The sequence below is a fragment of the Herpailurus yagouaroundi genome, unplaced genomic scaffold, assembly GCF_014898765.1.
Source record: "Herpailurus yagouaroundi ecotype Mexico unplaced genomic scaffold, PumYag 29, whole genome shotgun sequence".
NCBI lineage: Eukaryota > Metazoa > Chordata > Mammalia > Carnivora > Felidae > Herpailurus > Herpailurus yagouaroundi.
The window spans coordinates 88,469,853-88,482,645 of record NW_024412377.1 but is presented as its reverse complement, the minus strand read 5'-3'; the positions used below and the strand labels follow the sequence as shown (position 1 = coordinate 88,482,645).

General features: G+C 36.3%; 1 protein-coding gene across 23 annotated transcripts in view; it reads right to left on the bottom strand.

The window, feature by feature from the left end:
• Positions 1–12,793, bottom strand: part of MEF2C (myocyte enhancer factor 2C) — a 171,686-nt gene that overhangs the window by 83,053 nt on the left and 75,840 nt on the right. The gene's annotated exons all lie outside the window — the stretch shown is intronic.

The window sequence follows — 12,793 nt, the reverse complement described above, 5'->3', positions numbered from 1 at the left end:
AAGGGAATCTGGAATGTTCAATCCAGAGAAATAGAGTTAAAAGTGATTTGCTAAACACTTTCCAAGATCTGAAGATTTCTGGCCATGTAAAGAGGCAGATGAGTTATTCTGTTTTACTCTACATATTAGAAAGCATTGCTGAAAATCTTTTAAAGAGGCTCAAAATAGAACATCTAGGGAGGAGAACTATCAAAGAGTGGATCTAGTCTGACAAAGTAGGAAGCAGTTCATTCCTGAGAATGTTTAAGTAGAGCTGCATACCAAGGAAGGTACAGAAGGTATTCCTGAATTAAGCAGAAGCTGGACCAGAGACCTTTAAAATATTTATTTCAGATTTTAGATGTTCAGATTCTATGCCTAGATAGCACACGCTTCTAGGTCAAGGGGAAAATGTGACTGAATGGTAATATGGTTGAAAACAAGAATCTATTTCTGTAATTTCATTCTATAAAATGCCTGTGTTTTGGTTACCCAATCTCATCAATATATTATCATAATCACCTCTAATTTCCATATTCCAAGAAGTAAAACAGGGTCACTTTCTTTTTATAGTTAGATGAGATACAAAGACTGTAAAGAATTTGAGTTACAATATTAAATTATGGACAGTGCTGAAAATGCACAGAAAAATAATTGTCCAGATTGATAAAATAGAAAATTCACACTATTAAGATATTTTTAAACAAGTAGTATATATGCATCATTACTGGGGCAGTGTGGTATAGAAGCAAAAATATAGGAATTGAAAATCAAGTCGGAGCTCTGCCATTTATGAGCTGTGTGCTCTTGGGTAAATTGTTTAACTTATCTGAGTCCTGGTTTCTTCAACCACAAAGTGGAGGTTATAATGGACATCTTGCAGAGTCATGAGAGTTCATCGAGGGCCATAATAAAAGTGTAAGTGACTTGTTGACTGTGAAACACTTTACAAGGCAGGTAGTATTTTTTCTCTGATGCATCAGGCTCAGTTAGTTCTTGTTACATATGGTAAAAGACTGCTGTCCTAGAACCTGCCAACTTGGGTTAACATTATTATGTCTAGGCTAGAGTTTCTCTCTCAACTAGACCTTGAACTTTCCGTGGAAGCTCAGAACTTCTCTTTTCCAGTCTTATGTCCTGAAGTCCCAGAACAAAACTTGGCTAAATATTTGTTGAATGAATGAAAGGATAGATGCATGGAGCAATTACACCTTTTTTGCCACCCAAAATGAATGGCTAAAAATGAATTTCAGTGCATGCTCAAACTATGTTAATAGGACATAGGAAATTTGCCACCGAGAGGAAAATTTCACATAGTTCTTTTTCTTTTTTGCCATATTAACTTATGGCGAAAATACGCTTTTGGTAAAACTGAAATTCAGGACAGAAATTGGAGTGGGCCAAATTTTGTGTATGGGTTTGTTGGTGAAATTATCATATTTCTTATGATTGTTTTTTTGGTAAGTGTTGACTTCATTTGGTGACTTTTTTTCTAAGAAGTTAAAGACTTTATAATGAGTTATCTCACCACATTTGACGGTATCTCTTTTAAGTTACCATACGGCACAGCTTACCATCCCCATTTCTCAGATGATACTTTTGTAAATGAAGACATAAAGTGTCACAAAACTAGTCCTTGGATGAGCTAGAAATACAACCCTTTTCACACAAAATTCATCCTCCTTTCCTCTAGTTGTTTTTCCCTCTTCTAGCTGGCCATGCATTTCAGGGGCTGACGGGCGGCACAGTATGAATCCCATCAACTGTTCACTGAGCAGTGTACAGGCACATTAAGAATTGTCAGCAATTCTGATGAGTGCAAGCAGAATAGTGCATGAACTATTAATTCATGTAAGGATAGCTTTCTAGGTTAAAGTAAAAAAAAATAATAATACAGAAATTGAGAAGAAGTTGGCTTCTATGTTCTCACAATAAACCAAAGCTCCTTTTGTGTGGGTGCTTCAGCCACTTCTGCCCTCAGGACTTCCAGCCATTCCCACTAAAGCCAGTGAGAACCACATGCATGCACCAGTGGGCACACACTACTTCTATATTTATGGATGTTTATTTAAATTTCACAAAATGAGAAATATTTTGGTTGGTAGCAAATACAGCTCTGTTTACAGCCAGAATAAAAAAGGTAGGACTCTGATTTACACACAGGCAATGTAAATATCAAGTTCTAAAAACAGAGGACAAGACCTGTATCATTTCCTACAGGGTAGGGATATTAGTGTGATTACTGTGTAATGGAAGGAGCATTTAATAATGAGTCTCCCGGCCACATGTGTGCCTGCTCCGTTCACCCTCCCAATCTGGGCTCTGTTCACGTAAAGTTACCTCAGGAGAACTTTCCTACCATATAAACTGTGAGAGTCCTCGTATCTTACAGGAGTTCTGAAAAATTGAAAGAAAAGACCTTTGGAAACAGCAGCTATTCACATCTCTGAGAATAACTGAGTCCTGAACTCTAGAACCTTCGATGCAGTGCTAAGGAAAGCAACAATAACTTTATCTATGGGTCCCTGATACTTCTTTCCACCACCCAGAACACTGTCAGCTGAATCTTAATTGAACTGCTCAATGAGTGGAAAACTTTTTGTTCAGTTCTTTAATTCATAAAGTGACATTAGTTTCTTTGTTTTACAACGTATTTGGGACTAATATACCCAACTAATTCTACTTTCAAAGTTTTGAGGCTTTATCTTTTTGTTGTTGTTGTTGTCCAACAAGAGTCACGAGAAATATAACCCGCATCCTATGAAAATATTTTAGATTTAGATCCATTCTGCCTTACTCCCAACATAGTTTCTCAGTTTCCTCCTGGTTAAGGAAATGGAGCGACTAATGAAGGACAAGATGGACAGTTCATAGATACAATGCGCTCTCTAATCCAGAGCCACGAAGTCTTCCTATGTGTTTAATGGGTTAAGGATGGAGTCAAGAGTCTGCAACGACAATCTCTAATTGAAAAAAAGGGAAATGCCCTCTTAAATGCTCTTTTTCTTCCCCTGGCTTGTTCTGACAGTAAGTAATGGTACAACTGTTCTACACTATTCCTCTTCAATTTTATTTTGTTTAATTCAGTCTGTCATTAGAAAGGCTTGCGAGCTTTAGGCTTGATGATTACTCTCGGTGGGAGGAAGTAATGCCACTGCAGACTCGTGTTAGACAAGCGCTCCTTTATACAATGACGGGGCCTGCCATCGTAAATGAAAGGCTCTTTAAAGAGCAGTGAGGGACTCTTTTAAGCAGACTGCTACCATGTGCTTGTAACCCTCCAGCACAACTTGCGAGGATGAGACAGCAATGTGTTCTGCTGCAAAGAGGACTATTGTCCTCGTTGGCCTCAAGCGCATTGAGCCGCGTTTCACTGCAGTGTAGCAGGATTTCCAAAGGGTTTGCAAGGAGTAGTTCCTAAAATTCTGAACAGAATAAAAGAATGAAAACAGGGGTTTGAGAGTGTGGAATTTAGAACTCTACCATCTCCTCACCCTAAGCCAACCCCCAAGCCCCAAAATAAAATTTAAAATTTTGTGCACTGCACTCTGTTTTGAGGAAAAATAATAAACAATGGGTTAGATCACAGTTAAATAGTTGAATGTACATGAATAAACTTGAATGTTTATTCACAGACTCACAGGGTCTGGGTTTTAAAACTTGTGACAGCTAATTTCTGATACATCTGTCTCCAGGAGGAAAAGGAAGAAAGATGATCTACAGTTATTAAAATTACCAGGATTTAAAAGATTTTGTTGTAGTCCATTTTTAAGCCTAAAAATGTTCTGGATTTTAAAGAGATGACTATAACACAGTATGTTTTTAATTTTTTATATGTGCTATTCAGGTCTCCTTGGTTCATTAAAAGGCTGATTTATGTTCTAAATTCAATCTGTAAATGCAGCCATAAAATAAATACCTCTATCTATTTCTCTATACCCCATATACGTACAAAATATTTGAATATGAGACAAATTAAATAAACCAGATTAATATTTTGGGGGCAAAAACATGTTTACCAGTTTAACAAAGCCAAAATGTACCTAAGGTAAAGGTCAAAGACTACTTCATTCCCTGCTGAGCAAATGCTCAGGAAGCACATTTGTCTACGTTTCCTGTCATAACAGGAAGAGTGTAACTTCTTCCTTTCCACGATGGCTTCAGTTTTACCTCCTAACTCCAATATTTTCTCCCTCAGGGCCTTCCAAATCAATCCTCACAAGACAGAAGGCAGGAGGCTGTCTCTGTTGTAGTTTCCAAACAGTTGCGTTTGTTGAAATGTTATTTAAATGTTAGTGATTTCTTAAGCTAAACTGTTCCAAGTTAAAATTAAAAGTCAAATTTCCAAACATTTAGAGTGGATCTCTTATTCCTATTAGTGGTTCAACATATTTTAAAAGAAATGCAAATATATATTCCATATTATGCAATTTCATTTACTTCAAGTTAATTACGTTATTTTTCTTTTTAGACCAAAGTTATTATTCTGGGGGTGGGGAGGGAGAGTTGCCATATTGTCTTCAATAAGAGTATGTGGGGGATGTAAACTTTAAAAATACTTGCATCAAATTTTTGAAAGGGCTTATTTTAAACGAATAAATTATAATGTTAGAGGAAGTCTAGACTGCAAAGGACAGAGCTTTTGAGAAAATTAGCAACACGTTCTTTAATCTACAGTTTGGAAGAAACCTCTGGGTTTATGTGGTCTATTTATAATGTTAATATTTTTAGGGTTGGTTTCTTAGTAATACAATGTCACACACTTTGGTTTGTGCATTTGCAAAACAAAAGGTGACTTATTGCAAACAGAATGGGGTGTGCATGCATTCACAGAGGTGGAAGGTGCCATTCAATGCCAACTCTCTACACAAACTGATGAAGATACAACGAACGCAAACGTGGGAATTTCTCTAAATTATAGTTTTAAATGAAAATTGAATGAGATATACAAACTAGAACTGAAACAACAAGACGTCTTGAAGCCCTCCAGTTTGTGCAGATTGTTACTGTATTCCTTGTGAAAATTTTGGCACCTCTTGGATTCCCTATCAAAGGAAACCTAATGAATGAATTTGATGGCAGTTGAGACAATACTTCTCTGGTAGTCAAGGAATAGAGTTAGTGGATATAAATATAAAATAGCTCACATGTATGGGATGTATAGTAAATGTGCGGCGCACTATTTCTGTTTCACCCATATACTGGGGAGACCATTTGTGAACTGTTTTTAAATTGCTAGGAACAGAACAGAAATGAGTGGCCTGATGTCATAGCTGCTCAATGTACATCGGAACACTCTAGCTACCTCTTTGATTTGGAAACTCACAAAATACATTTTTTTTTCCTTCTGGTTTCCTTTTTCAGTATCTTCAATCACCAGTAATTCCAGCTCTCTGAACAAAAACTTCCCCCTGGTGATTTTAAGATTAATGAAAGAATGATGCAACTTAAATGCTGGGGAACCTTTAAGTAGGAGCCCACAGGATGCATCAATATACCTATAATTCAATTCTGAAATGTTTTATGCCTTAATTCATTACTATGATACACTCTAATTATTTATTGATACCAAGTTTAGGGAGGCAGTTTAGCTGTTAAGAAATGATACTGAGAGTAAAAAAGGCTTAATAATCACCAATATCAGTTATCTGTGAATTTATTTTAGATTTAAATCAACATTTCTGTGATTTTTTAAAACTTAAAAAAAATGCTTTTATTTATTTTTGAGAGAGAGAGAGAGAGACTGTGCATGTGCTCATGCAAGGCGGGGGAGCGGCAGAGAGAGGGGGACAGATGATCTGAAGCAGGCTCTGCACTGATAACAGCAAGCCCCATGTGGGGCTCGAACTCACCAACTGGGAGATCATGACCTGAACCGAAGTTAGATGCTCAACTGACTGAGCCACCCAGGCATCCCTATTTAAACTTTTGATTCACTTGATTTAAAACAAGCTTCCAGATATTCATGGACTAACATGTATAACTCTTCGATAGCAATTTAAGTATAATTTCCTCTCAGATACTATATATTTGCTTGGTATGCATACAGGCAATGGACAAATCTGTAAGTTCTGTTCATGCAGATGACAAAAGAAAAAGTATGACTGGAATAATCTGTTCAACTCATGGTTTAGAATTAATTACAAAGTTATCTTCCTGAAGCCATTTATTTGTCTTTCTAAATTATCAAGTTCCTCACATTTAAAGAGTAGGTTAGTAGGTTTTTACCCTCAGGTTTAGAACTGTAATTAGCCTTTTATTTACTGGCATTCTGGATATCACCTTGAAGGAACATTACAGTACAATTTTCACTGAAATTTTAGCTAAAATTCTAAGAACAGCCTAAAATAGTGGAAAGTAGCAGAACGTAAGGAATAATGCTTGTTTCTTTTGAGAGTCATTTGATGAAATCAATAAATCTCTTTTATTCACTTTATTATTTTTTTTAATTTTTTTAATCTTTATTTATTTTTGAGAGATAGAGACAGTGAGTGAGCAGGGGAGGAGCAGAGAGAGAGGGAGACGCAGAATCTGAAGCAGGCTCCAGGCTCTGAGCTGTCAGCACCGAGCCCAATGTGGGGCTCGAACTCATGAACCGTGAGATCATGACCTGAGCCGAAGCCGGACACTCAACCGACTGAGCCACCCAGGCGCCCCTCTTTTATTCACTTTAAAAAAGATTAGATTTCGTTTAAAAACATCCTTATGTAGAAACTGTTCACAGATTGCATCTACACTAAACATATTTCTCCGAGTTCTTTTTTTCTGAGCCTATTTAAAATAATTTATAAGTTATATAAAGAAACTGACTGGGTGGCTCAGATGGTTAAGCATCGGACTCTTGATTTCAGCTCAGCTCATGATCTCACAGTTTGTGGGACAGAGACCCTTGTCCGGCTGTGTGCTGACAGCCTGGCGCCTGCTTGGGATTCTCTAGCTCTCTCTCTGACCCTCCCCTGCTCACACTCTCTCTTTCTCTCTCTCTCAAAATAGGCAAATAAACATTAAAAACATAAAAAAAAAAAGAAACTGACATAGGGACCTAAGAAAAGAGAAAAAGTTAGAAAATTTAACAACTATGATCTCTGAATTCCTTTTAGTCATAAGGGGATTCTCTTGTTCTATTAAGAGGAGAATGTTGCTAATTGTCTTTAATTTGTGCTCCAGTTATTGCACTGATAATTACATGAAATTTTGTTTGCTGGCAAAAACTATTAGTGTGCCAGACCTGATGGAAGAGAACTTAAGACTTTTAAAAATCTTCTTCCCTTAGCGTACTATATTAGGTCCTCACTGTGTTATTTGGCAAATATTTTTCCCTTACAGTTATTCAAATATTTAAATGTCTTTTTATAACAAGTCACACAAATACATTTGGATTTACCCCTCCTATCATTTCAAAGTGGGGAAACTGAAAATTTAAAATACAAATATACAAGTATAAACAGGTTTAGGTTAAACAAGCTTATTTTTTGTATATCTTTCTTCTTGATACAACAGATATAACAGATTTCTAAGTATATTCTGCTTTTGTAAAAAGAGTGAGACAAGGGTAAAACTCACTTTAAAAGTCTGTTTTTTTTTTTTTCAGGAGCATATTTACTGGTACCATATGAAGTAGGGTAAGATTATTGCCTGATTACTGAAGGTACTTAGGGGGTAAAAATAAGAAATGCAGAAGGAGACACTGAAATTGTAGTGTTAGAATAAAGTGGATGCTGGAAGTGATAAAAATGGTGACAAGTAGTTCAAAATAACTTGGTCAGTAACATATATTTGAAAATAAGTGCTGCAAGCATAGAACTTAGAAAACTACTCCTTCTCATCCTTGTCACAAGCCCTGCCCTGCAAATGTCTGTGATTTTCCTTCCAGCCCACAAGCCATCCTCTGCTATCAGCCACTCCTGCTCTGAAAGGATTCTCTCACCCCTTGTGAGATTCCAAAGGCTCCTTTTGTGCTCCTGCTCTGCTCTACTCCACTTTTCTTCCAGCTCCCTTATAGCCTTTAAAAGGTAGAACCTTCTTGAAATGAGGTTCAGGTACCACTCTTTAGTGTTCTACACAGCTCAGGAGTTGTTTTAATGGAGGTCACATTAACTTATAAAAGCTAATGGTTTAAAAAGCATGAGTCTTAATAGGAACAGCTAATACGTACATTCATTGGGCGCTTATTACATGTTAGATGCTTTAAATTTATGCCCTAATTTAATTATCTCAATGACTTGAGGTGGGTACTATTTTTTAAACCTCAGTCTATTGATGAGGAAACTGATAAGGCTCAGAGGGGCTAGTATGTGGCAGAATTGGGATCACAGCTAGGTTCGTGTGTCTAAAACCCATGCTTTTCACCATTATGTTACACTGGATGCAGTATGATGTAATTGGGAAAAGCAAAGACATAAAACCATGCTCTTAGCCATTATATTATACAGGATGTAGCCTGACATGGTTGAGAAAAGCATGCGTTGTTTTGTTTTTTTAATCTGAAAGGTGTGGGCTCCAAATTTTGGCCACCACTTAGTATTAACTCTCTGACTTGAAAGCTTTGCATGATCTGGGCCCTGTCTAGCATCTAATCTTTTCTCTCATCTCTCCAAAGTCATACATACCAGACTCAAGTTCCACAAGCTTTCCCTTGGCTCCTTAGCAAGCTCTTTCCGTTCTTAAGGAGCTTTGGAAATATTGTTCCATCTGGAATGTTGTCACCTGCCTAACTCTGACTCATGTTTTAGTTCTCATCTTTTAGCATTTCCTCAGAGAGGCCTTTCATCCAATCCCCAATCTAAATAAAGCACCTCTTGTTATACTTTGATAGCGCTTTGATAATTTCATTCACACCACATATTTATAACATTTTTATTATATATTTGCAAATCTCATGTCTGCTTCATCCTACTAAGCCAGGGATCCACAAACTCTGGCCCACAGGCCATATACAGCCCATCTCATTTTTGTCAGTAAAGTTTTATTCATAGACACATTCATTCATTTACACATTTGTCCAAGGTTGCTTTCACAACTAGGGCAGAGCTGAGTAGTTGAGATGAAGACTGTATGGCTCACAAGGCCAAAAATATTTGCTATCTGGCCCTTTACAGAAAAACTTTGCTGACCTCTGTGGCAGATGATAAGCTGCATGAGATTCGTCTGGTTTACCACTGAATTCTTAATGTTAAGCATATTGCAATCTAATAATATTTGTTGATTTAGTAAATAAGTGAATTATTCCCCTGTAAGTGGGGTTAATAAGAATTAAATGAAATAACACATACGTAATTCTTGCTACATGTTGCTACTTTTATTAAGTTATCTGGAAATTTCTATAAGACAAATTAACAATTCATGATTTTATTTATTTTTACATACTCGCTTAAGTAATGTATGTAGTTTAAGTAAGAAATTGAGAAATAAGTAGTTTTCATAAACTCAGAAACGCTGGACAAATTTTTAAAAATAAAATGAGCTGTTCATTTTTTTCCTCCTCTAAACTATTTTATGTATACAACTGGAGTTTCTGAGTGTTAGCAGTTCTCCTTACTTGAGCAGTCCTCCTTACTCCTACCTCATGAAAGGTAGAGTAAGGGCAAAATTAAATTTAAACAGTTAGCTGCTGTTTTACAGCAGTGTTAGTTCTTAATGATATTCAACTTAGACATCAGCTTTGTAATATTTCATTTCACACTTTTAAGTCTCTACTTCTTATTCTGTAAAAACACACCCTGTTCTCTGTATAGCCAAATAAACACCTGCAATGGCAGAGTGGGCTTTTACTACTTTTAAGAAAAGATGACAGTGAGCCATTGTGTGAGGTTCTATTATGGAGTCTGCAGTGGGGTAAGCTTCAAAAAGGGCAAAGCAGTTAACATTTTTCTTTTCCACATGTGAACACAAAGTTTAAAGGAAGCCCAGGCTGGGGGAGCCTCCGCACTTGGGATGATTGGCTCCTGCAGATTTGCTAGTGGTGGTGATTATTAGAAGTGACCTACATCTTGTAAGCTTTCATGTCCACTCTCGTAGTAGGTGAGTGGTGCACATAACAAACATTTATAAATAAGATGGATGTCTGAGACTGTCAATAGCCACTAAAATAATCACTGAAATATACATTAAAACATGGCAGTTTTCACTTCTACCAATTCAAGAGTATGAGTGAAGGACCTGCTATACCTAAAGGTTGGAGAAGACTACACAGATCTGAAATTCTGTAGAATAAAACCAAGGAATTCATCTTCAGGATTAAAAAAGTCATCTAAATTGAAGTGAATTTAAACAATTTTTCTTCTCCTACAATTATCATGACTTCTAACATGGATGAGAGTAACAGTAACTATAGACGCAGCATATATAAATTAAGATAAGATGTTCGATTATTAGCTCAAAAGTATGTGTTAAAATTCTTCCATCCTGTGTGAGTTTTATGTTCCTTTATAAAGCATAATGAAAGCTCATGAATTCAACCTGCAGAAATTTTCTCCTTTCTTTGTAGGCAAAAGGAAGATACTATGAATTTCATGAACCTAAAAATTACCTGGTATTATCAATGAAATTAGGTGCTAATTCCTATAATTTTTGACAGCACTCAAAATAGATTCTAGTACAAATAACTGGATCTAAACAGTCAATGGTACATGGTGTTCAATATTTCAGTCTTAATTTCAATTTCAAGCTGTAAGCCAACAAAAAAATACTGTGGTTTATATTGACAGAATTATTACTTTTTGGCTTGACCGATAGCAATAAACAATGTGTAGGAAAACAATGAAGAAATCCATCAAAAATCTTTACTTATCCTTTTTTTTTTTTAATTTTTTTTCTACGTTTTTATTTATTTTTGGGACAGAGAGAGACAGAGCATGAACGGGGGAGGAGCAGAGAGAGAGGGAGACACAGAATCGGAAACAGGCTCCAGGCTCTGAGCCATCAGCCCAGAGCCCGACGCGGGGCTCGAACTCACGGACCGCGAGATGGTGACCTGGCTGAAGTCAGACGCTCAACCGACTGCGCCACCCAGGCTCCCCTTTACTTATCCTTTAACTCAACTTTCAGCCAAAAATAGTTCAAGTCATGTGTATGTACCTTAAATATAATAATTTAAGGGAGTATAAACTTGGAAATCTAAAATTTCTTTATCTCTTAATGACGTACTGGCTTTGATGGCATAAATAACAACTTGTATTCATTATCATTTACACATATAACAACTTAAGTGTCCATCAATGGATGAATGAATAAATAAGTTGTTACACACACATATACACACAATGGAACGTTATTCAGCCATAAAAAAGAGGAAATCCTACTATTTGCAACACCATGGAGGGATCTTGAGGGCATTATGCTAAGTGAAATAAGTCAGAAAGAGAAAGACAAAGACTGTGTGATCTCATTTATATGTAGAATCTAAAAAACAAACAAACTCACCCAAAGAGATCAGACTTGTGATTACCAGAGGTGGAGGGTTGGGGGAAGAAGAAATGGAGGAAGGTGGTCAAAAGGTACAAACTTCCAGTTACAAGATAAATAAGTACTAGGGTTGTAACGTACAACACGATGACTACAGCTACCACTGCTGTGTGATACACAGAAAGGTTGCTAAGAGTAAGTCCTTTGTTTCCTTATTTTTTTCCTTTTATTATATCTATACGAGATGATGGATGTTAGCTGAACTGATTGTGGTAATCATTTCACAATACATGTAAATCAAACCAACACACTGGACGCATTAAAATTATAGAGTGATGTATGTCAATTATGTCTCAATAAAACTGGAAAAAAAAACAGAAAAAAACTTAAACCAGAAATCAGTTCTAGTCTCACTTGCAGTTCCAAGAAGACAGAAGGGGAGACAGACCAGAGTGTCTTTATTTGGAGGAAATTAGTCTGGTAAGGGCATCTCCAAAGGCTATCCTCTTAACTTTCCCCAGAATAAATGAGCAACAGGCAAAACATTCCTCTCTCCCATGGTCAAGGAATGAATGCCAGTTTTGCAAGTTCCATTATCCATTTGTAATGGTTGGGATCTGGCAGTACTACAATTTGTTAGTTAACATTAGAATGCATACAAACCACCCAACTATCCTTGTATCACCTAACCAAATGCATTCTCCCCAAGTGTGAAGGAAAATAGTCAAATCACAAATATTCATGATATACAAGTCTTTGTCGAATAGAACATTTAGAGATATAAAATCTTTAGAACAAATTGATGGTATCATACAGTATTATCATTGGACTTGCAGAAAAAAATGGTAACATCATCTGCCTCTTTGTTTATACAATTCGTGGTTTAAAGAAAATGGTATGAATTAATGAGTAGTTTTTGCCTACATGTTTTAAGTTACTAATATTTCGTGAGGGTGTTTATGGTTGTTGTCAGCACAATGCTAAATATTTTGGAGACATTTCCAAGTCTCTTTTAGTGTGAATACAAATAAAGCCATTTTTTATAAGCCTATATCCTAAAACTTTAAGTGCATGACCACAAAAGTCCTCGTTCCCATGAATATAGGAATATCTTTGTTTGATGATGCGTGCAGTGCAGCAATGTTATGCTTATTAACTCTTAATTATTAAGCTATTCATGTTATACAGGGATAGCTCCCGTTCAAAATTTATTGTGAAATAAAAAGTGAATAATCATGAACATGTAAGCTATTTGTCTAACAGATAAGGTGATTCTTCCCCCTTGACATATGATAGAATATTAGCATTTAAACTGGCCACATTTAATTCACTAAGACTTCTCTTAATGTATGCTCACAAGTTTGGAATGTTTTCAGGGTACCTTTAATATACCTGGGGGAAATGTAATAAA